A 23,303-nucleotide genomic window follows, 5' to 3' on the forward strand; every position below is an offset into this window, starting at 1 on the left:
CATTCCAACGGCCCTGATATCTCTGTTCCATTAAGGCAATGTCTTGATGGAATCTTTCTCCATGTTCGTCACTCACAGCTCCACAGTTTTGTGGAAAGAAATTAAGATGAGAGTGAAGAAAATGAATTTTTAAGGACATGTTGCATCCAAGTTGGTGGTAAGCTTGAAGAAGCTCTTTAACCAATGCTGTGAAGTTATCATCTCTTTTGTTACCTAAAAACCCATGTACAACCCCCTTAAAGGCTTCCCAGGCTCTTTTTTCATTTCCTGTTAAAATCATGTCAAAAGCAGGATCATTTACGATTTCACGGATTTGAGGCCCAATAAAGATGCCTTCCTTGACTTTAGCATCACTCAACCTGGGAAACTTTGCTCTCAAGTACTTAAAAGCTTGTCCTTCCTGGTCCATGGCTTTCACAAAGTTTTTCATTAGTTCCAACTTAATATGTAATGGGGGAAGGAGAACATCCTCAGGATCTACAAGAGGCTCGTAAACTACATTTTTCTCATTAGGGTTTAGGTCTCGTGTAGGCCAGTTCATTTTTTTATAGTGAGATTTTCTATCCCGACTGTCCCACAGACACAGTACTTGGTGAACCCTAATTGCATTCCTAGGAGTATAGCAATGACTTTCAGATCACCACAGATGTGCCACTTGTGTTGTTCATATTTGATTGATTGGAGAAGTGTTTTCATATTTATATACGTTTCCTTCATGTGAACTGCATGACCTATAGGAATAGAGGGTAGCTGATTTCCATTATGCAGAAGTACAGCTTTTAAGCTTAGTTTTGAAGAGTCTATAAACAGTCTCCATTCAGATGGAGTGTGATCCAAATTCAAGCAGTCCATCAAACCATTAGCATCAGAACAAACTACGACGTTTTTTTTTTCTCAAAAAAAGGAAGCAAATCTTTTTGACGCTGTCTGTACTGAGATATTTTCACATCATGTTTTAGAAGATTCCACTGTTGTAGTCTTGACCCTAACAGCTCAGCCTTTTCCTTAGACAAGCGAAGATCTCTTATAAGGTCACTCAACTCTGCTTGACTAATTCTGTGCGGATCACTAGACCTATCGCTTACCTCAAAATCAGGGTCATAGGATGTAGAAGGATGGGTTGCTCCTTCTAAACAGTCTTCATCACCTTCCTCTAAAATTTCATAGTTTTGGGGTGGAGAAGGGACTGGCAAATTGTCTGAGTATGGTACAGGCCGAAGAGCAGATGGGAGATTAGGGTATTTAACCGTTCCTCTTTTCTTCATAGATAAACCTTGCTTAATGGGAGGAGTTAAGCAGAAATAACAGTCGTCTGTATGATTGGTAGGCTCACGCCAAACCATAGGTACTGCAAAAGCCATTGCCCGGTTTTTATTTTTCAGCCACTCTCGCAATATGACGGAACAAGAATTGCAACATATATGAGGAGCCCATGATTTATCTTGGTCCCCAACTTTCACACCAAAATAATATTCATTGGCTGTCTTAACGATAGGTGTCATTTTACGTTTCTGAGCCTTAAATGTTATTTCACCATATATATAGCAAAAGCTATTGACAGAATTCACACACTTTCGAGACATTTCAGATCAGCACTTAAATTAATTTAAAAATCAACTTCACACGATAATTTCAATAGCAACCACGTGCGTACAATTGACAAACTCACATAGGTTATGTTTACTACTTAAGAACAGCTGATGAGAGGGGTGTTATGTAAACAAACATGTGTACCAACTGTTGTTGATCAAATATTTCATTTGTTGAAAACTCAATATACATATATATATAATATAATGATACTATATCTTGAAAACAAGAGCTAAGATATAATTTTTATGGTCACTTTCGGTTTTAACACGTGGAAATACATTAAAATCATCTAATTTCAACCCCGAAACAAAAACTTTGTTGTGTTGTGATTCTTTGCGATACCAATCTATATATTCGACAGATTTGAATTCATTGGGTTCAACTTGGAGCTCCTCCGGGCTATCAGCATCCGCAGTGTTGTGTCGTATGCATATAGAATTATTTGGTTTGTATTTACATGTTCTGGCATATCATTGATGAAAAGCAGAGGTCCCAAGATAGATTCCTGAGGGACTCCATAGTCGTTACCGTATGGTTGTGATTGACAGTTACCATATTCTATCCTTATGAGAGTTTAATATGACTCCCGCCATTACATTTGGAAGAGAAAGGCTTGAAACTCAATCTTTCGAAATTCTCGTAAAATATTCAGTGTGACCTATTTTTAATGGAAACACCCCCCTAAAATTTGAAGTTGTAAATCGATTTCAATAATTTTTTTTAATGTCAAGTACTAAAAGGTCTACCTTGGGACAAAATTTGAAATGTTTATGAAAGTTTCAGGGCATACTACGATATTTTTTCTTAATCGAAACTCGGGATTTTTTATTAGCGATTTTTTTATTGAAAAAATCACTACGCCACTGGATTCAGAGTGCCTCTAAATAGGTGTGACCAAAATTTCATGAAAAAATATTCATTATTAACAAAGTTATGACAACTCGAAAATTCGAAAACTCACACAGCTAACAGTCACAATATATCATTTTTTTATGATTTCAACAATAAAGTGCCGCCAGATAAAAAAACAAATAGCGTAAATATTTTTAATGAAAATAACGGAATTACATTCACACAATTCAACTAACAATGAGGCAAAAAAATTTAATAAACGTAACTAATAACTAATTATTGAAATGTTTCGATTCAGTGCAACAATTAATCCTAACTCATATTCTAGTAGCCTCTACTAATCCACCACGTATATCGATACATGTGTCGTAGCGCTTACGAATGTTTCTGATTACGTTCTTTAGTTCTTGAGGGCTAATATCTGCACATACCTGTCGAATTCTTGCACAAAGTTCATTTCTATCTCTTGAACGGTTTTTGTAAACCTTTTGTGTGAGAAGTCCTCAGAGAAAAAAGTCCAAAACTGTGAGGTCTGGAGATCTGGGTGGCCACTCTATAAACGTACTACCACGGCCTATCCATCGGTTTGGAAAATGATCGTTAAGCCATTGCCTCACAGCTCTGGCATAATGAACTGAACACTCATCTAACTGGACAATTAAATTTGATCGTTCATTGATTGGCAGCTCGTGAATAGCACGCCAAAACTCTGTGTTTATAAATTCTAGAAACCTCTGCTCAAAAAAGAAAGGACCAATAATTCGTTCGTTCAATATCCCACACCAGATGTTGATTTTTTGGGAATACTGGCTTTTACAGTTTATTACCCAGTTAGGATTATCCGCTGCCCAATAGCGACAATTCTGTGATGACACTACTCCATTTGTAGTAAAAGTGGCTTCGTCGGTATATAAAATATTTTTTAGTAAATTTCTATTGTTTAAATATTTCCCTTGGGCCCATAAACAATATTCCAGGCGTCTTGCTTCGTCGCCTTCTTGAAGTGTGTGTAAAAATGTTGGCTTGAAAGGTTTAATATTCTTCCCCTCGAGACATCTCCGAATAGTTTCTCGTGGAATATTCAAATCTAAAGTGGCATTCCTTATTGACATTAGGATTATTTCCGAAACAATCTAAAATGATTTGATCATTCCTGTCATTCCTGTTTCGTCTTTGTACAGGATTACTTTTTAACATAATTTTTTATACTGCACCAGTATGTAATTCCATTATTTTCATTAAAAATATTTACGCTATTTGTTTTTTTTTCATCTGGCGGCACTTTATTGTTGAAATCATAAAAAAAGATATATTGTGACTGTTAGCTGTGTGAGTTTTCAAATTTTTGAGTTGTCATAACTTTGTTAATAATGAATATTTTTCCATGAAATTTTGGTCACACCTATTTAGAGGCACTCTGAATCCAGTGGCGTAGTGATTTTTTCAATAAAAAAATCGCTAATAAAAAATCCCGATTTTCGACTAAGAAAAAATATCGTAGTATGCCCTGAAACTTTAATAAACATTTCAAATTTTGTCCCAAGGTAGACCTTTCAGTACTTGACATTTAAAAAAAATGTTTGAAATCGGTTTACAACTTCAAATTTTAAGGGGGTGTTTCCATTAAAAATGGGTCACACTGTTTGGGAATACTGAAAATTCACTGAATGGCCAAATGAAGTCAAATAATTAATGGGCAATAGAAGTACATTGAAATGCTTCACAGTGACATCTTGGATGACTAAGATGTAAATATAGAATACTAAAATACTAATCAGGCGAATATACGACGTTAGACAAGTAAGTCGAATAAAAAGAAGCAGAAGACACGAGACCCAAGTTATGAGATTAAATAATAAGATATAGTATGAACTCACTCTTTTACGCAGCAGTGAAATAACATTTTCCACTCCGTTCAAAACCAGCATAAAGTTATACGATAAAATCTGTAAAATCCGGGGTTTATACGATATAATTTGATGAAAGAACACCACCAGCCCCTCTTCGAAGAACGAGCTTCACAAAATAGAGGATTATGATCTGTCGTTTCGACGAAATCCAAAGAGCCCATTCAACTTCCCCATTGTTCCTTCTTGATATTATATCGGTGGAATTTGGCGTGACTGTGGAATCCTTTTGTATCTCTTGATTAAAATCTATCTCCCGATACGTTTTTTCGCATGGCATTTCATTGTTACAAGTTAGTTTGATCCGTTTGTTCTGTTGGGTTGGAATGGGTGGGAGGAATTTGAAGACAGTGATTTCATTGAGAGGATAGGCTTGTGCTTTGTTGTCCGTTGCTGTATCAGTTTAGAACATTTATATTGAGAATGTAGTCAGACTTGTTTGGGTTTTATTGCTGAATACACCAATACTTCTTTTATAATGTACATGTTTTCATTTTATAACAATTGAGTAACACTGAGGTTTCACTCGATTACAATAAAAAACAATTTTTCAAGGGTTGCAAAAACCTATCAGCAGCAGGAAATGGGTTACGCTGACACCTATGCTAATTAGTTTTTTGCAGCGCGTTATTGTTGGGTCTAATTCCAGTAATTCTTGAATTTTAGAATAACCTCTAATTATTACTTCTCGTATTGACGACTGCCGCACATCATCCACAACATACTTGTCACAAATGAAGCAAACCGTTTTCAGTCATTTTCACAGAGCAAAGTTTTGCTGTCTCTACTCTCCGAAACTCACCTAGCAACTGAAAAATGTGCATTTCTTGAAACAAACAAAAGCCAAGGTTGCCCGAGGAAGTGACAATGGGACCGACAAACTTACTGTTAGCACCACTGCGCTGTTCACGCAGCGATATATTACACTATATCTTTGAAACTGTAAGTTGTATAAAAAAAATTTGAAATAAAAGTTGTTTATAAAACATACTGCGCACATTTTTTGTTGTACAACATAGCACCAATGACATTAATTGTAGATAACGATGCCCTCTACATTTTTTGTTGAATGCATTTTTCTATAAAATGTATAGTTTTCGAGAAAAGTGCATTTCAAAATAGTTTTGAGTTTTTTTTCCAAAAAGGTCACAGGTAGCAGGTGGCCATCGCTAGGTAATCTTTCTTTCATCATTCTCTACCGACTCACCAAGTTTCATCCATCGGGTAATTGTTCAGCCATTATTTGACAGATTGACTGTACTATAACTTCCATTGAATCAAATAATCGGTTGACTATTTTCAATCACTGTCATCATGAATTTGTCTCTTCCGTTGGGCTAAAGTCAAAATCATCTGCGAGAAATGCTTGTGAGATTGATTACTGTTCAAATTCCATCATATGGTAAATACTTTTTTCCCGAAGCTAAAGCTGGCCAGACTCCAAAGACCATTCAGCATTATCAACCAATGACCACTTCCTACACCGTGGAGTTAGTGATCACTAGGTCCAAGAATTCTGAGCCCTGAGCAAGCGCAGTGAGCCGAGTTCGGATATCTTTTATAAGTCGATTTTATGTACCGTTTGACGATTTTGATTTTATTGAATGGCTATAAAGGCTCCAAGCCTCCAATAGTTAAATCTTTTATAGATGTAATAACGCACTTTTTACTATTTGGAGGGTGGTAGAGGTACCTCTACCCTCTATAGTTTACATACCGAGCATGCGCACTTTTTAATATTCAAGGTCCCATTCGAGGCGACTACGATGTTGGGTCCTTCATTATTACACAGTATACTTACCTCGGATCTCTCTGTCACACATTTCCACGCGCATTGAAATTCAAATCTTTAAAATTCGCAAACCCCTAATAGGACGTAATTTTCTGGAAACAACCCTATATCAACGTGTTCGCAATGAAACAGCGCTTATAATGATATATATTTTTTTTTATTATCTAATCTAGTGAAAGTAACTGGCATCGATATACCTGTTTATACCTGACAAACCGGTAGTTCGCTCAGGTAAATAATAGACAAACCAACGGCTGCACATTCTATACGTTTTATACTTCAAGTAAGGACAAAAATTTTCTTATTATCTTGATGTTGCAAAATTTAACTGAAAATCATTTTTCAAAAAATAATTAAAAATAGTATGTCCAGGATTTTTTTAGCGAAGCCATTTTTAACAGATTTTCTAATATACTGAATTCATTATAAAATATATTTCATTCTATTATCAGCTCGGTGAAAGTCGATTTAGGTTCGGATCTTAGACTATGATTGATGGTTTTACCGTTCTAACATCTGAGGATGATAATAAATTATGGGGACGACATTGAGTTCTTATTCTTTGCTACCCTATCATCTGTTTAAATATCCTTTGAACAAATGGAGTTGAGAAAGTTATTCTGTTCCGATCATTGTCGGAAACGCAAATTTCAACTTTGGAATAACGACGTAACTTCAACGTTCTTATCTTTACTCGAAGTTAGGAAGTATTGTGTTTCTTACCAGCCCTTGTTCGAGGAATTGTTTGCGGTTAGGACACCGATGAACTCACATGTCCATTTTGATCACGTTCAACAGATATATTCTGAAAAGAGAGAATATAATTAGTTCCGGCCTTAATGTTGTCCTTCAAGCTTTTCAAAGAAACATTGGAAGCATATTAACACATTTTCTGAGAAGTCTCGGGGGGCGTAAGGAAAAAAAACCCGTCTGTTTTGTTCAAAACTGGCTTCATTCATCAACGTTAAATCCATCAAGAGCCACACAATCATTCCAGCACAGCTCTAACATCTCAATACTCCCTTTGTAGAACGATTTGTCTTTTTCCTAAAAGAAGGCCTCAGTTTCAGTAATAAGCTCCCCATTCAGCGAAATTTCTCACCGGTGAGCATTTTCTTTAGGTTTTTGAACAGTCAGTAGTCGCTGGGAGCCAAATCTGGTGAATACCGTGGATGTGACCGCCTCATTTGGACGTCCACTGCGTTCTACATTTCAGAACTATGTTCCAGAGAAGAACTATGTACCGCTCACATAGTCTCTCCATAGTTTTCAAAAAGAACGATGTGAGACTAATTGGTCGGAGTGCTTTTGGTAAGGTGTAGTCCATCCTCAGAGCCAGATTGCCAGTCGTATTGTGAGGGTGTTGTTGGTACTTCCACGTTTCAAGTCCGTAAACCAACGTTTATTTGTTGTTTCTGATGGAGCGGAGTCCTTATAACACTTTTCAAGCCATTGCTTTGCTTGAACATTATTTTTCCCATCAAGAAACAGTGTAAAATCAAAACGCAAAATTGTTTTTGATCCATTGTTTTGAAAATAACATAAGTAGTGTCACTCGTAGCACAATAACTCACAAATTTCTGAGTAGAATATCATGATATTCCAACAGCTTTCTTCTAAAGGTTAGTACTAACTGAAAAAGTGGGGAATGCAATAAGACTAGCGCCATATACAGGGTGAGCCATCGAAAACTTGACATGGAGGTTTTGGGTACTAATCTGGCAAATCCAAAAAAACGCTCAGACAGGTCGATTTTTATTGGGTGGGGGACATTTTTTCCCATTTACAGCGTCGTCACTTCAACCCCGGAGCAGAGGAGTGAACAACCCTTGGAATTTTAATAGGGAATAGGGGGCCCGTCGCACATCGTTTGAAAGATCTTGGAATTATCTAAACAATGGTGTACTTTTTTAAAACTTGGACGTGTTTAAAAGAGTTCTTTCCGATAATTAACTTTTTCAATATTGTTGTACGCCACTGCTCAGTTGGAATGTATTTGGAACTCTTTCATTTGTTTCTTACGCTACTTTTTTGTTAATTTTTTAGTTCTTCTCTGATAATAGGATTATTACAATTGAAAAATGGTTGAAAATGTTGTTTCTATTTCTCATTTTTATGTTAAAAGTGATATCTACATTATTACTAGTAGTGAGTGCCGTAAAGTATTGCTGGAGAAACAATGGTTCATACAACTGGATCTGTAGCAAATCAAAATAGCAAATCGAACCACCAATAACAAATGAGGCAACATAAGTGGCAATTCTGGGCCAAGTTGAGCTTGACCATACTTTGAGCACAAGAAAGTTAGCATTTGTTTCCGGGGTGTCAAGAACTAGCATTCGGCGTATTTTAAAAACCCACAAAATGCATCCTTACAAAATTAAATTAACGCAAGAACTAAATGAAGATGATTTCGATCGGCACTTGCAATTTTGCGAGTTGGTTAGTTAACGAGCGGTGGAAAATCCACATTTTGTTTCAACATTTGCTTCAGTGATTAATGTTCTTTTTTTTGAAAAGCACAGTTAATTGCCATAATGTCGCCATTGAGCTGATTTGAATCCTCACATTTTTCATGAAGGACATACTCAACGTCCACAAAAATTAAATGCATGGGCTGGAATTTTTTGTTACCGTTTTGTTTCCCCATTGTTTTTGGAAGGCAATTTAACCGAACACATGCATCTGGAGCTTCTGGAAGATACTATCAATCCCCTTCTCACTAATATTATTGAAAATGACCACAATTATCGGGAGGATCTGTTAATATTTCAACAAGATGGGGCTCCTCCGCACTATACTCTGCCTTTCCGGCAGTATATAGATCAGAATTTTCCGGATCACTGTATTGGGAGGCGGGACACTATCGAATGGCCCCAACGATCACCAGACCTTTCGCTGTTATATTTCTTTCTGTGGGGTCATTTGAAAAGCAGAATTTACTGTACTCCTCCTGCATCACTCGAAGATTTACGGCAACAACTCACAGATAAATGTCGCTAAATCACTCCAGAAATGCTCCACAATGTTCGAGAACGTTTCCAGCAAAATCTCTATTATTGCATTGAAGCTGGAGGTGCCCATTTTAAGCATATGCTAACATGATAATAAAGTAAGTAACTTCAACTCTAAATTTAATATGGTTCGTCCAAATTAAAAAAAAATGTAAACCGTTGTTTAGAGAATTCCAAGATCTTTCAAACGAGCTGCGAATTGCCCCAGTTTCCTTTTAAAATTCCAAGGGTTGTAAACCCCTCTGCTCCGGGGTTGAAGTGACGACGCTGTAAATGGGGAAAAACTGTCCCCCTCCCAATAAAAATTTGCAAGATTAGTACCCAAAACCTCCATGTCAAGTTTTCGATGACCCACCCTGTATATGTTAGGCCCCAGACTTTATAGCCCACATAGTATTATTTTGTTAGGAGCCTCAAAACTAGAGCTCTTGCAGGCTTTCTGTAACTCTCTTTATGTCAATCTAGCGCATAGTAAGCTCAAACAGAAAGGATGTAGAACAGTAAAAACAGTAAAAACTAGTATCAGAATAGTCACGTGTCCCATCCCTAATAATATCAAATTTTCAGGATGTGAAAGGAGTTCCATTTCAACAAACACATAACTAGAACCGTGTTGCGTTCAACTCTGTATGTTATCATGTAATTATCACGTATTCGCAGCAAATCGACCAAAAGACATTCGAACAAGGATTCATTCAGCACGTCCTAACAATTTCTAAACTGTTTTCCTTCATTAAGTTCATACCAATTAATGATGAACGCGGATTCCAATTAAACTTTAAATAATGTGAGAGAGGAGGTTGGAAGATTGAGCAAAATTGAGCGTCTACGACGGTGTAGTTAGAACAGGTGTAATCGACTGTGAAAGGCGTCATTGAAATACGTAGACGGGAATCGTGATACGCAATAATATTGTTTTTGTTTTTGACTTAACAAGCAGACAGCAGTAAGACGCAATTTGAACTTCACATAATGTCAACTCTTCAAAGGTTTCACTTATACCTATTAATTTAGTAATACACAACAAAATTCCTCAGCTACTACATAACAATCTGCACTGATAGCAGACACGCCCTATTAGCCTTGAACAGACAACGTATAACCTCAGGGCTAGTACTAGAGTGCCACCAAGATTTAGCCAAAGCCTCGGTAGATAATAACATTATCCTGAGGTGGGTTGAAGGACACGGCAGGAGTAAAGGTAATCGCATTGCCGACTCTTTAGCCAAGGAAGCAGCTGGACTAAGAACTTCAGGAGCCAATAGCCTGATGACTTCGACAAATGCGGAACTAGCGAAACGTCACACTCATGCTCAATCCCTAAAGAGATGGGATGCAATCTTGCCAGGATCACCTTGGACGACCCCGGGAAGCTGGCGCCGAAGAAATATCTGGCGAGGACCAGGAAAAATATACGCTCAACAGTAGGATTTCTAACTGGCCACTGTCGACTAAGGAAACAACTCCATTATATGGGGCTTGTGGACACACCTCTATGCAGGATGTGTGAACATGAAGATTGAACTGTCAGGCATGTCCTATGCGAGTGTCCGAAGTTATCGACAATACGAGAGTGTGTGTTCGGCGAGTCTTGACCTGCCGATATAAAGGAGATGTCTCCCAGTGACCTGTCCACCTTCCTGGAAAGGACATGATGGACGGTGACCTAGAAGGACAACTCCTCGGGAGGATGAACAATGGGTCACATGTGGCCTAAGTGATGTGGGATATGAGGATATGAACAGAGCCAATTTTGAACAGAAAAAAGCGTTTTCTTTCTCACGCCTGGTACCTGTCAGCTCAGGTGTTACATAACCTATCTACTCCTGACTTAGCTGAAACTGAAGGTTTGCTTTTGATGTTTCCAATACATTTGCTGAAATTATCATTCGTTCTGTAACCTACGTTTATACTTTTCTTATTCAAAAAACAGCGATTTCAATAGTGGGTTCCTCAAAGTAGGTCCTTAGACGCTGATCCTTGTTTTTTGAGTAGGATATGAACTTGATCTATAGCTTGTTTGTGATTTTTTGGAGAGAACTGAGACTATTATTTTCACCTTGTTATGTTTATGCTAAAAGAAGCTTGTTTAATGGAACTCAATTATTTACTTTGGAAGTTGTTGATATAGTACGTGATGCATATTATTAAATGCTATCACTTAATGCTGGTATGTTGACGATTATACAGGGTGTAACATAAATTCGTTAAAATATGCAAATGACGTATTTGAAAAAAAAAATTGTGAACTTGTATCCGGGAATGTTTAATTTCGGAGAAACAGGGTGTTGAATTTGAAGTTTTTTGTTCGTTTTTTAAAAATAACTTTTACAAAGAATAAGTTGTTTGCACGAAATTTCTTACCCGGTGTTTTTTGACGAGGGAAATCATAATTTCGTATTAATTTTTATGTAACGTCTAGAGGGCGATGCGTACGATGTCATTTGTTATTTCAAATTGCTCTAACTTTTTTTTTTAATGCTGATATGTTGACGATTATACAGGGTGTAACATAAATTCGTTAAAATATGCAAATGAAGTATTTGAAAAAAAATTGTGAACTTGTATCCGTGAATGCTTCATTTCGGAGATACAGGGTGTTGAATTTGAAGTTTTTTTTCGTTTTTTTAAAATAACTTTTACAAAGAATAAGTTGTTTGCACGAAATTTCTTACCAGGTGTTTTTTGACGAGGGAAATCATAATTTCGTATTAATTTTTATGTAACGTCTAGAGGGCGTTGCGTACGATGTCATTTGTTATTTCAAATTGCTCTAACTTTTTTGACAGTCAACTTTTTACACTTTCCATGAAAAAACCTAGTTGCCACACGTTTTCCAAGTAAAAAAGGAACACCTCCTCAACAACCAACTTTCGTGAGAATTGTTTTCCAAAATTTATTTTAAAAAAACATAAAAAAACAATTTCAACCCCTTTTATCTCCGAAACGAAGCATTTCTGGACACAAGTTCATATAGACTTCTTTTCAAAAACTGTCTCGTAATACGTCACTTGAATATTCCAACTTACTTTATCTTACACCCTGCATATGACGATGTCCACATTAGATAATATGTGGAAGTGTTTCTGTGTTTCTCATGGATTTTTATCAAGCCCGCTACATTTTCCTAAAGTTTTTATTACCTCCGTAGATTCCCATGTGAGAATGGAAGAGCAACAATATCTCGATATTGGCAAACCAAATACTGATAAGAATTTCTATTAAAACTTCTTCCCTTATTTGAAAATCATAAAGCTGGGAGCGGTTCATAAATAAAATCCCAGTGTTCTTACTCTAGCCGAGTAGAAAGCTCGAAAAGATTTCATTCAATTAGTTCGTATTTCATTCGTCTTTGTACATTTTGATCAAAACTTCGTGACATTAACAAGCTTACGAGATGAAATACTTTGGCATAAAGTAAGCCTGGAAAATACGAAATTTAATGTGTAATCATAAGACTGGCTGCGAACAAGTTTGCTCGGAAGGCTTTATATTTAGGAAGAAAAGAAATTACCTTCAGAAGTGAATAACTGAGTTGAAAATAAATAACTAGGTTCGAAATTTCAAATCTAAATTTTGCGCAGTATAAAACAGTACAGATGACATACAGCGCCTCATTAAGTCACAGTATGCAGGGAAATATTACGGTATAATGAACTAGATATATTGGACAAACTCCTTTATCATTAAAATATCATATATAGTTGCTAATGAGTCACAGTAGACATATCCTGTGGGACAATGAGTGTTTTAAATTCGCGAAACTAATTGCCCCAACCAGGGATACCATAGACCACAGAGATCTACAAACTTCAACAGAAAAGAAGAAGCTGTTAACCTCAACCGAATATGGAATCCCATTCCATCGAGTTCAAGAATAGCAAACAGCATGATGGCAGGGAGGAAAGGGTCGACAAATGTTACTGACAAATTACCTAATCCAGTACCACAAACTACCTGAATCGACATAAACACGCCAATCCGGGTACAGGTATAAGCACACCAAACTACCTGGCTTGCGTTATGCTAGGTTAGGCCGCAAGGGTTTATTGTGGCTAACACACTCGAACAAATTAACCGAGCTTCCTAACCAAGCCGATTAGTTTATATGATGAGTGGTCTTTCAGGTCAGATGGTGGTAGTACGGCTCTGTCGTACTCTCACCATCTGACTTTGGTCCCCAGCGAGGCAGGCACAAAGTAAATGCTCTGCTGTTCCATCATTTTCCAAACAAAGGCGACATACACTGTCTTTCTACAGTCCGAGTCTCTGCATATGATGATTCAAATGAGAAGGCCTGTTAAACATCGAAGTTCATCCCTACTGTAATCCAACAACTATTTGGTGAAGGGTGAATAAACGCCTTGGAGTTAGCCAATCCTGGAAGATTCTGCCAGAAATCCATGAATCTTCTTGCCATCCAGGTGTTCAATCTTTGTTCGGCAAAGCCTAAAGCAATGCCAATGACAGGTTCTTGTCCTCCTTTGCAAGGGAGCATCATTGCCTTCCAATCTGTTAAGTCTTCCTATCGAGGAGAGTCGTTTCTGGCAATTTGCTCCGAACTCAGACGTTGCTCGGTAGGAGCTAAGAGCTGTCAACGCCGCTTGACTGTCTGAGAATATTTCTATTGACTTGTGTATGAGGTTGGATTCTTCCAATCTCTGCGGACACACTTCAGTAGCATAAATTTCAGGTTGAAATATAGTCGCATAGATTCCTAGGCAGGTTAATATCTCTGTCCTGGGTCTGCGACTGAAAACAACTGCACCAGAATGCTGCTGTCAACCAGCAGTCTATTTTACTCTGCATTAGATTGATTTGTGCAATTGGCAATGTGCACTATAAATGCAGTGTATGCAGTCCATCCAGCCTCTCTCTCCAGATAAATGCTTTGAAGGATATTACAAACTACCCTTTCCGACGTAGACATTGCCAAGATGACAAGATCATCTGCATAAGCTTCAACAGCTGTACGCTGGGGTAATATCCAATCATCAGAGATAACTCAGAATGTACAAACCTCTAAAGGAGTTAGCCACTCGCCCCAGCGAAACGTCAGGAAGAAATTCCATAAATCGACAGCTGTCAAACCCGAAAAATAGTTACACTGAAAAGCTCGGCTGCAAAAGTCTCAACCGTTTTGTCAATACATAGGGTTGCCTTCAATATTTCGAAAATCACTTTATTGTTTTTCAAAATATTCTCCATGAAGATCTATACACTTTTGCATGCATTTGAACCAATTGTCGAAATGTTCAAATTATCCAGTCTCTTTCGAATGCTAATTTTGGAAATTTAAAATGATATGTATATATATATATATATATATATATATATATATATATATATATATATATATATATATATATATATATATATATATATATATATATATATATATATATACATATATATATATATATATATGATGTGTTGTTTTTCCGGGTGTTCATCCGTTGTGTACTATTCGATAGTCGACGTTTCGCCATCATCTCAGATGGCATTATCAAGACGAGTTACTGCTTCGCTTCGAGAGGTGTAACTGATGTCAGGTTCTTCTTGTGGTGTTTTTATATGGTTTCGCTTGCGTAAGTTGTATGGATTTGTTACCTGTTTTTCTACCTGAGGGTTGTTAATGGCTTCTGGCCGCTTCTCCTACCTGCGATGGTTCATTATCAATTTGTGGTTGTCTTTGGTGGTTGTTTTTAATTATTGTTTTCCAAATCCTTGGGATGTTTAGTGAGTCATCCCTTTTGTTGATGAGGCCTTGCTTTTCGATTTCGATAGCTTCCCTGATTTGTCGTATTCTTGGGTTTTGCACCTGTGCTATCTGTTTTGTGGACTCAAAATTATTCTTGTGACCTGTTTGTAGATGGTGTTGAAAGAGGGCAGAGGAGGTTTGTTTAGTTCTTATCGAGTTTTTGTGCTCCTGGGTTCTGGCAGATATACGTCTGTTGGTCTGACCGATATATTGTTGTCCACAGTCCTCGCATGTGATGCTATATACTCCTTGGTTTTCTAGGGAAATTCTCCCTTTCGGTCAGGGCAGCCAACTGGATATCGTTTTGTGTGGTTTGTAGGTTGTCCGAATGTTTTTACGTTTTAGGATTCTTCCGATTTTGTCGGTCACACCTTTGATATAAGGTAGTGTCACAGATTGTCTGTCGTGTGGAGAGTCTTCTGTCGATCTAGTGGATGTTTTGTTGGTTCTTGTTTGTCTGTCGATGGCCTTTTGAATGATCTTTGGTCCGTAGCCATTTTGTCGCAGAGCCTTTGTTGTCTCCTCCAATTCTGTTGCCCTGTTTGTTGGTTCAACACATCATATTCTACCATCCGTGAAAACCATATATATATATATATATATATATATATATATATATATATATATATATATATATATATATATATATATATGTATAATCAAAAATAATGTAAGTGAACTGCATATGCCATCTGAATACAATTACATAAGACATACAATTGTACGAATGACATTCTGATTTAGACATCACAAAACAGGCTATAATAGCGTAGCGTGAGTCTAATTCAGTGAGTCATTAAAAAAAAAATTGAACTGACCTATGTTAGTAAACTTGAGACTTCAATGAAAAACTTGAGATCGGTTTTTTATGGCTAGAAGCTACATGAAAATGATTTTTTGAAATTTTTACCTGATATTCTTCGAAAAATTGTTATAAACAAATGCTTTGTGTGTGTATAGATGTTGAATTCTGCCACTTGTTAGGATAGGTTAGTATGTCTTGTACTGAGAATAGTTATTATTATTATTAAACACTTATTATTAAATAAATTTCATGAAAACCATTAAGAAAAAAAAATTATGCCACTCTGATTGAGTTATCTCTAAAACATGCATTCTGAATACAGCAACAGCTTCTTCAGGTGTCGAAAAACGTTGACCTCTCAGTTTGTTTTTTACGTGCGGGAATAAAAAGAAGTCATTGGATGCCAAGTCAGGACTATATGGCGGATGACTCATCAAAATGATGTTTTCGGTGCTCAAAAATGGTGAAAAGTGATCCGTCTTCGGCGGTTGTGTACCACTCAGAATTGACTGTTCTGCGTTGTTCTAGTGGTACGGTTGCGACATGTCCAGTTTTTCCAAAAAACAGGCGACCATTTGCTTGGAAGTGCTTTGGGCGCAAACGACTTTTATTGGATTACACATGACGCATGAATACACGATTCATCACCAGTCACGATGTCATAGACGTGTTTCGAAGCACTGCGATCGTATTTTTTGAGCATTTCCTTCGACCAATCGACACGAGTCTTTTTTTGAGCGATCGACAAATTGTGTGGGGTCCAACGCGAACGAAGTTTTTTGACAGTTATGCAATATTGAATGTATGCTGGTCCTACTAATGCCTAAGGTTGTCTCAATCTCCCGATAGGTCACACGACGATCTTGCAATATCAGTTCGCGTACAACATCAATGGTTTCCGGAACAACAACTGATTTTGGACGACCTTCAAAAAATTCGTATTGGAGTCAACTACGACCACGATTGAATTCAGCATACCATTGATAAACACTGGTCCTTGATGGAGCTTTATCGCTAAAAATTGAATTAAGTTCATCCATGCACTGTTGCTGAGTTCATCCACGTCGAAAGTTGTAGAAAATAATCGCACGAAAATGTTCACGATTCAATTCCATTTTTGGGCCGAGATGAATCTTTCAAGTTAACAACACAAATAGCGCGCGTATGTCGAAACGTTCTGAGTACGTATAACCTCAACAATGTCCAACTTTACGATAGAGCTGTCAGTTGCCAGAAACATAAAAGGCAACCTATCGTTACTACGCATAAATCCGTAAATAACAAACTTCTCCAGAAGTATTTTGTGATTGACACAGATGAAAGTCTTCGTCAAATCATGAGATACTGCACCAAAAACTACCAGTATTCAGTTGAAAAAAAGTTCTCTATTTTGTACGCTTTCGACGTGAATTATTAGAGTTGTTTGGCATCGATTGGTACAGCAGCTTGTAAATTCGATTTTGATGCATAAACATTGTTCATTATTAGTCACGTTATTAACATTTCATTATTAACAATGTGGGAGATCAAAAGTGATCTCGATAATAATTTCCACCATTATTGTACTTCCATTTAACGGTGAAATTTCAAACGGAATTAAGGCATCCCAGAAGAACTTTAATTTTCCCTGAAATGATGGGAAATCTCATTGAATTCTTTTTAATCTGTAGTGAAAATCATAAAGGGAAAAAACGATTTTTGAGTTGTTCGATAAACGACTATTAGAGCAATTACCTCGGGCATTGGTGTTTCAAATGGAAGTTCTGTTAATATTTCAAAAAGAATGGACGTCTGATGATTATATAAATGTGCTTTGAATAATATTTCGATGTTTTAAAAAAATAAAATGCCGTGAAAAAAACTTCAGAATGGACAGATGTACCTGCCAAGTTGTTGAATCTGTCAAAGCCATCACTTCAAATAGAGATAACTGATTCGCAAGAAGATGTGTCTTTGCAAATGTATAAAACGGTATTCACTGAAGAATTTTGGGACAAACATGGAAATTGCAAGAAACTAGCTATAAGTTTGGTCACTATATTTGGCTCAACATACGTATGTGAAATATCTTTCTCATAATTGAATTTTTTGATGAACATATATTGTTCGAGATTAACGGAGGCCCACCTAGAAGACACACCTGAATTTGCTGTTCCTAGCGAGAACCAAACTATGAAAAACTAGTTCAAGACCGTCGGTGTAGTTTCTCACATTAATTTCAGGTCATTTGTTTTAGAATTGTGTTATAGAATTCAGAATTTTATTTGAAACCAAAATAATACATAGGTGGCACCTAATTATTATCAGTTGTTTTTTCTGGGCCTCATTAAAGTTTTCCCACACGACCCCTGGTTTAAAACGTTTTGGAATGATCATAATGCTTGAAAAATAGACTGTATTGTTGTATGTAACTCGATGGAGGTTATTTGATTGTGTTGCCATTGATATTTCTTTTGAAGAAAAGAGAAATGAAACTTCCTTTGTTTTTTATCACTTTTATTTGTAACTAACGCTACTGCAGTTTCATCCTATACGGACATTTTCAAATTTATACAATAAACACTTACTTTTGTTGATTTCGTCACTAAAATGAGCGACAGCAAATTTTCTGATTTTTCTTAAAAAAACGTTCAACATTTAATTTCTCAATGACAAACGAACCAATTTCGAAAAAAAAATACAGAAATAATAGAGGGACGAAAGACCTTTCAAATGATATATTACTCGACCCCCCCATGCTATTTAAGAAAATAGGGGGGTGAAGTTTCGGGTATGACGTTTAGGGTATGGACGCCCTGTATATACTTGAATCGAAGGTCACTGAAAATTATCCGATCCCTTCTCTTCCATCAGTTCTATTGCTGTTTTCAACCGTTGCAATGCAAAATAGTGTAGAGACTTTGGAAATTTTTCATTAATACGTTTTTATTTTCATTTTTCTATTTTGTTATCTCTCTGAAAGAAAACCTATCCTTGGTTTGATTTGTGTTTCGGTGATTTTATTTTTGTGGCTGTGATCAATAACATCACAGTGCCATAAAAGTAGAGTAGACGGCAATAAACGCCAGAATTGGGATAATTTTCCCAGCCCCCAAATTGGAACATTCCACGACAAACAGGGAGCCAGAGGTATTCGCAGAGAAAATAAAACGATAAAAAACACAAAAGCTTCAAATAGGTTTGGATATGCGAGGAAATTGAATACCAAAAATGAGTTGTTGTTGTTATTCATTTTGTGAAATTTTATATTGAATATAGGATAGAGAAAATAAGTTCTGTCTTATTTCTACTGAGTTTATTATTTGTCTCACAAACCGAAACCGATCGTAACAAATAATAAACTCAGTAGAAATCAGACAAATGTTGTTTTCTCTATCAGTATTTCGTATTCGTTTCCCAATAACATATAACAATTACGTCAAAAGTGTCAAATGCCATGTTAATTAAATTATATAATAAACTGTCGCTATGGATCAAAAATATTAAATTCAAACTATTCCAGGTATGATGTGAAAGATTTATTATAAAAAACAACCTTGTATTTTTCAGACTAATATTTCTCAGTATATTGGAAATCATATTTGTCTTGCGCTTATTTTCACTCATAAGTCTAGTGTTATACAATAATAATAATATTTATTCACCATTTGTGATACATAGCTTATATATGGTAGGTCAACGATTAATTACAAAGAACAGTACGTCACTTATGAAAAAAATTATGGAATCAAAGCTTAAATAAAAATTAATATCTGCATATACAAAGGTATAGGTACATATAGATATATAAAATGCTGATTAAAAAATAAAAAAATAAAAAATGTGGCAATTTTGCTTGCCGTAATCAAATATATACATATATTTACAAACATGTACACACATATATAAAAAAACGATAAAATCGCCAGTCAGAACACTGAAACTAAAGCAAAACAGCAAGTGAAAAATTAGAACGATTATATATCTTATGATTCTTCTGTGAAAGAATCCTCTGAATATTACTTATGACTGTAGTAACATTTGTCCAGTAATAAGTTTTCAACTTTCTTACTGAACAAATTTGCAGAATTCAACCTATTTATAGAAAGTGACAGTCTGTTATAAAAATGTATGGCATTAAATAATGGAGATTTTTTGAAATGATCACTCTTATGTGAAGGGACCCTCAGAGCAGTAGTATGGCGGGTATCACGACCGTGAGTGCTCAAGTTCGTTATGTACAAGTCAAGGTTCCTGTGCACAAAAATGACACATTTCATTATATAAATTGCGGGTGCAATCAACAAGCGTTCTCTTTTGAAAACGGGTCCACAACTTTCGTGGTACCCCAGGTTGAATATCAATCTTATCAGTCGTTTTTGCGAGATGAAAACTCTAGAAAATTCCTTTGCACATCCCCAAGCCATTATGTTGTATGTTGTTTCGGAAGGGGCATGACCTATACGTAATCTTTGAAAATTTATTGCTTTCTTTCTTCCTTTTGGAAAATTCCCACATTTTTTTGTACGAAGATGGAAAAGTGGAAAGCCGAAACCGTTCTTTCCCAATAATGGAATCTCTCCTAAAATTATACCCTTTCAGAACTAAACAAGATTCCTATGGCTGGGATTAAATCAAGTAACCGAATGAATGTCATTACGCACTGTCATCGATGCCATGAGTGGATTAAATTCATTCCGTGACATAAAGTCGTGATTTTAAGAATGAATTGAGTGTTTTTTTCTTATTATGTTATCTAGATTTGCTGCTGAAGAGCCTTAGGGCAAGTGTCTTACGGCGAAACTTCGGATGTCTACCAGTGAGGATGACAGTGTTCCATGTAAGTGAAATTTCATCTCTTTCATAAAGTATATTGTGTAGCAATTCTGTGAATGATATTTGATTCAATTGCATAACGGATGTTTGGAATACAGACTGGAATACAAAACCTCTGGCGGTGCCAGAGGGGTTTCTTTCCTTACCGATTCATATTAGACTTCGTTGAATGTGAAACTGGCTTCCACTCCGTACATTTCTGAATGTCACATTTTCCTCCAATTCAACTGAAGGGTGGTATTCGATCCCGCTGGATATCAAGTTCCAGATAGCATGATTAAGTTTTTGGAAAGATGACTTTAACAGTATGGAATTGCACTTTGTGCTCTGGTCTTCGCCATCGTTGTTGTTGTGGTCACTTTTGTTTCATGAAGATAATGCACCGTGTCACAAATCAATGAACACAATGGAAAAATTTCATGAAATGGGCTTCCAATTGCTTTCACATCCACCGTATTCTCCAGATCTGGCCCTCAGTGATTGTTTTCTGTTCTCAGACGCTGAAAAGAAATTCAGCTCCGTTGAAGTGGTTGTCGTCGAAATTGAGGCCTATTTTGGGGTTGAAGTACTATGAAAATGGTATGAAAGAATTGTATTACCACTATATTCGAAAGCAATTGTATTGAATAATATAATCGAACTTCATCAAAAAATGTTTGTTTTTTGTTAGCCTACGAACTTTGCACCCTATATGAGGCCAATTATTTGAACATTGAAATGGGCATAGTGAGCTGTCCTTAAAAGATAGATATATGCCATACTGGTCTTTTCTGTACACCTATAAAAGAAGAACGGCATTTAGTGAATTGTTTTGTTATTCATCGAATTAATTATGCAACGCCACCTCGACTTCGTATGAAGAACATCGTCATATTTCAAAGAATTTGACCGAAATATTGACGAATTATAGATATTAACTTTTGTCTTGAAATACATTGATGGGAACCGTATGAAAATTCGTTAGAGAGTTTTTGAGTTTATCGCGCTCAGACAGACAGACGTTTTGCCGGGTCATTGTTTCATAATACAGTGCATTTCTTTAATGTACCGCCTTTTCATTTTTTTTGAATAGATCAACTCAAAAAATTTAAATTTGGGATAATGAAATTAATGCATGAATACTTCATTTTGAAGTGAAATTGACAGATGAAACTGGCGCCATATGGAAAAAAACATAAATAGAAGGGGGGTCTTGTGAGTCATCTTTTTGAAGTTCCTGACAAATGCTTTACAACCTTGGAATATAATATCAATATCTTCAACTACTACAAAATGGCGGAACTTTTAATAATTGCCTAAATACATTGACATTCAACTACATAATATGAGGTAATAAGCTTGAGGTCAGTTCAGAAGATGCTCGAAATCGTTGCCTTGAACTTCTTGACATATGAACAATCTATCCGATATTTCACGCCGAACATTTTCGAACACAGTAACGTCAATATCTCTACAAATATTTATTATTCTCTGGCTTATATCCAATATTGAAGCAGGTTCGTACACCTTTGCTTCAATTAGCTCCATAAAAAAAGTCCAAAGATGTCAAATCTGGCGAGCGGGCGGGCCATTCTGTAGAACTTCGACGGCCAATCCAACGACCGGGAAAAGTAGTATCCAAAAAGTTTCTTACTTGTCTGAAGTGATGTGGCGGTGCTCCATCTTGTTGGGATACAATATCTATATCGAATTTATTAGGATTTGCTTCGACGATTTCAGTGATGAGAGAGTCAACAGTAATTTCCAGCATATTCAACTACAGTTTCCCTGTTAAATTTTGATCCTGCCCAAACGTTAATTTTTTCTGGATATTGGGTATGTGTTTCCCGGAAAACGTCAGGGTTAGTGTCACTCCTATGAAGGCAATTTTTGTTGGAATTGCCATGTGGCAGATAAAAAGGAATATTTCTAGAAATACCGATATTAATGTGTTTGTCTTCAGGACATTACTTAATGTTCCGCCATTTTGTAGTAGGTGAAGATATTGACTTCATATTCTAGGGTTGTGAAATATTCGTCGCCATCTTGACAGTTTCATCTGTCAATTTCACTTCAAAATAAAGTATTCATGCATTACTTTCATTATCCCAACTTTCAATTTTTCGAGTTGACCCGTTCAAATAATAAAAGAGTGGGGAACATTGAAGAAATGCGCTGTAGAGATATTGAATGATATTTTTCAACCCATTTCCCAACTATTCTACTCTAAAATTATTTTTATTTTACTCTAGAATTATTTAACACAATCAGGGATGACGCTAACTTGACACAATTATACATCAGAACTTCAAAGCAGCTTTCAAAATATTTTTCACGGATTCTAATTTTCAAAGTAACCTTTTGTACGCTTCTGCAAGCGTAAAAACAATCACATAAATTCGAAATGATGATCACTTAGTGTCCCTCGGGGTTCTGGCAATCATGTTCGGCAGAATATTAGCTCGAAAGCAACAGGAAGCATTTAGGCAGAATGCCCGATATTGGAATGAAAATTGAAAATTGTGTATGGAACGACTGTTCAAGCTGTTGTTTATTTTTTGTTATTGTCGCAATAAAATTTTAAATTGGTCTCGAGAGAGAAGTTTTGTTCTGTTACTTCTCGGATAAAACCGTTCTGGAACTGTGAACATACATTTCATATTTTTTGCAGTCGTGATAGTCATATTCAACATCATTTTTCAGATAAGAGCTTGAAAAAATATCTATGGGCGTTCAATAAATTAAAGCACCTTTTCTCTCGTTTTAAACGAAATTATAAAAGTTT

General features: G+C 36.3%; 1 protein-coding gene across 2 annotated transcripts in view; it reads right to left on the reverse strand.

Annotated features, from left to right (window-relative positions):
- The window catches only part of kairos, a 56,817-nt gene that overhangs the window by 20,207 nt on the left and 13,307 nt on the right, over positions 1–23,303 (reverse strand). The window contains exon 1 of one of the 2 annotated variants that reach the window (XM_074184990.1): positions 6,868–6,926. The exons of the other annotated variant lie outside the window; for it this stretch is intronic. The gene's annotated coding sequence lies outside the window, so the exon portion shown is untranslated. Of the gene's footprint in view, positions 1–6,867; positions 6,927–23,303 lie in introns of those variants that run through there. 2 annotated transcript variants of the gene reach the window in all.

This window comes from Leptinotarsa decemlineata, unplaced genomic scaffold, assembly GCF_025532065.1.
Source record: "Leptinotarsa decemlineata unplaced genomic scaffold, Ldec_3_MD MMD2_tig00026361_RagTag_RagTag, whole genome shotgun sequence".
NCBI classification, from domain to species: Eukaryota; Metazoa; Arthropoda; class Insecta; order Coleoptera; family Chrysomelidae; genus Leptinotarsa; species Leptinotarsa decemlineata.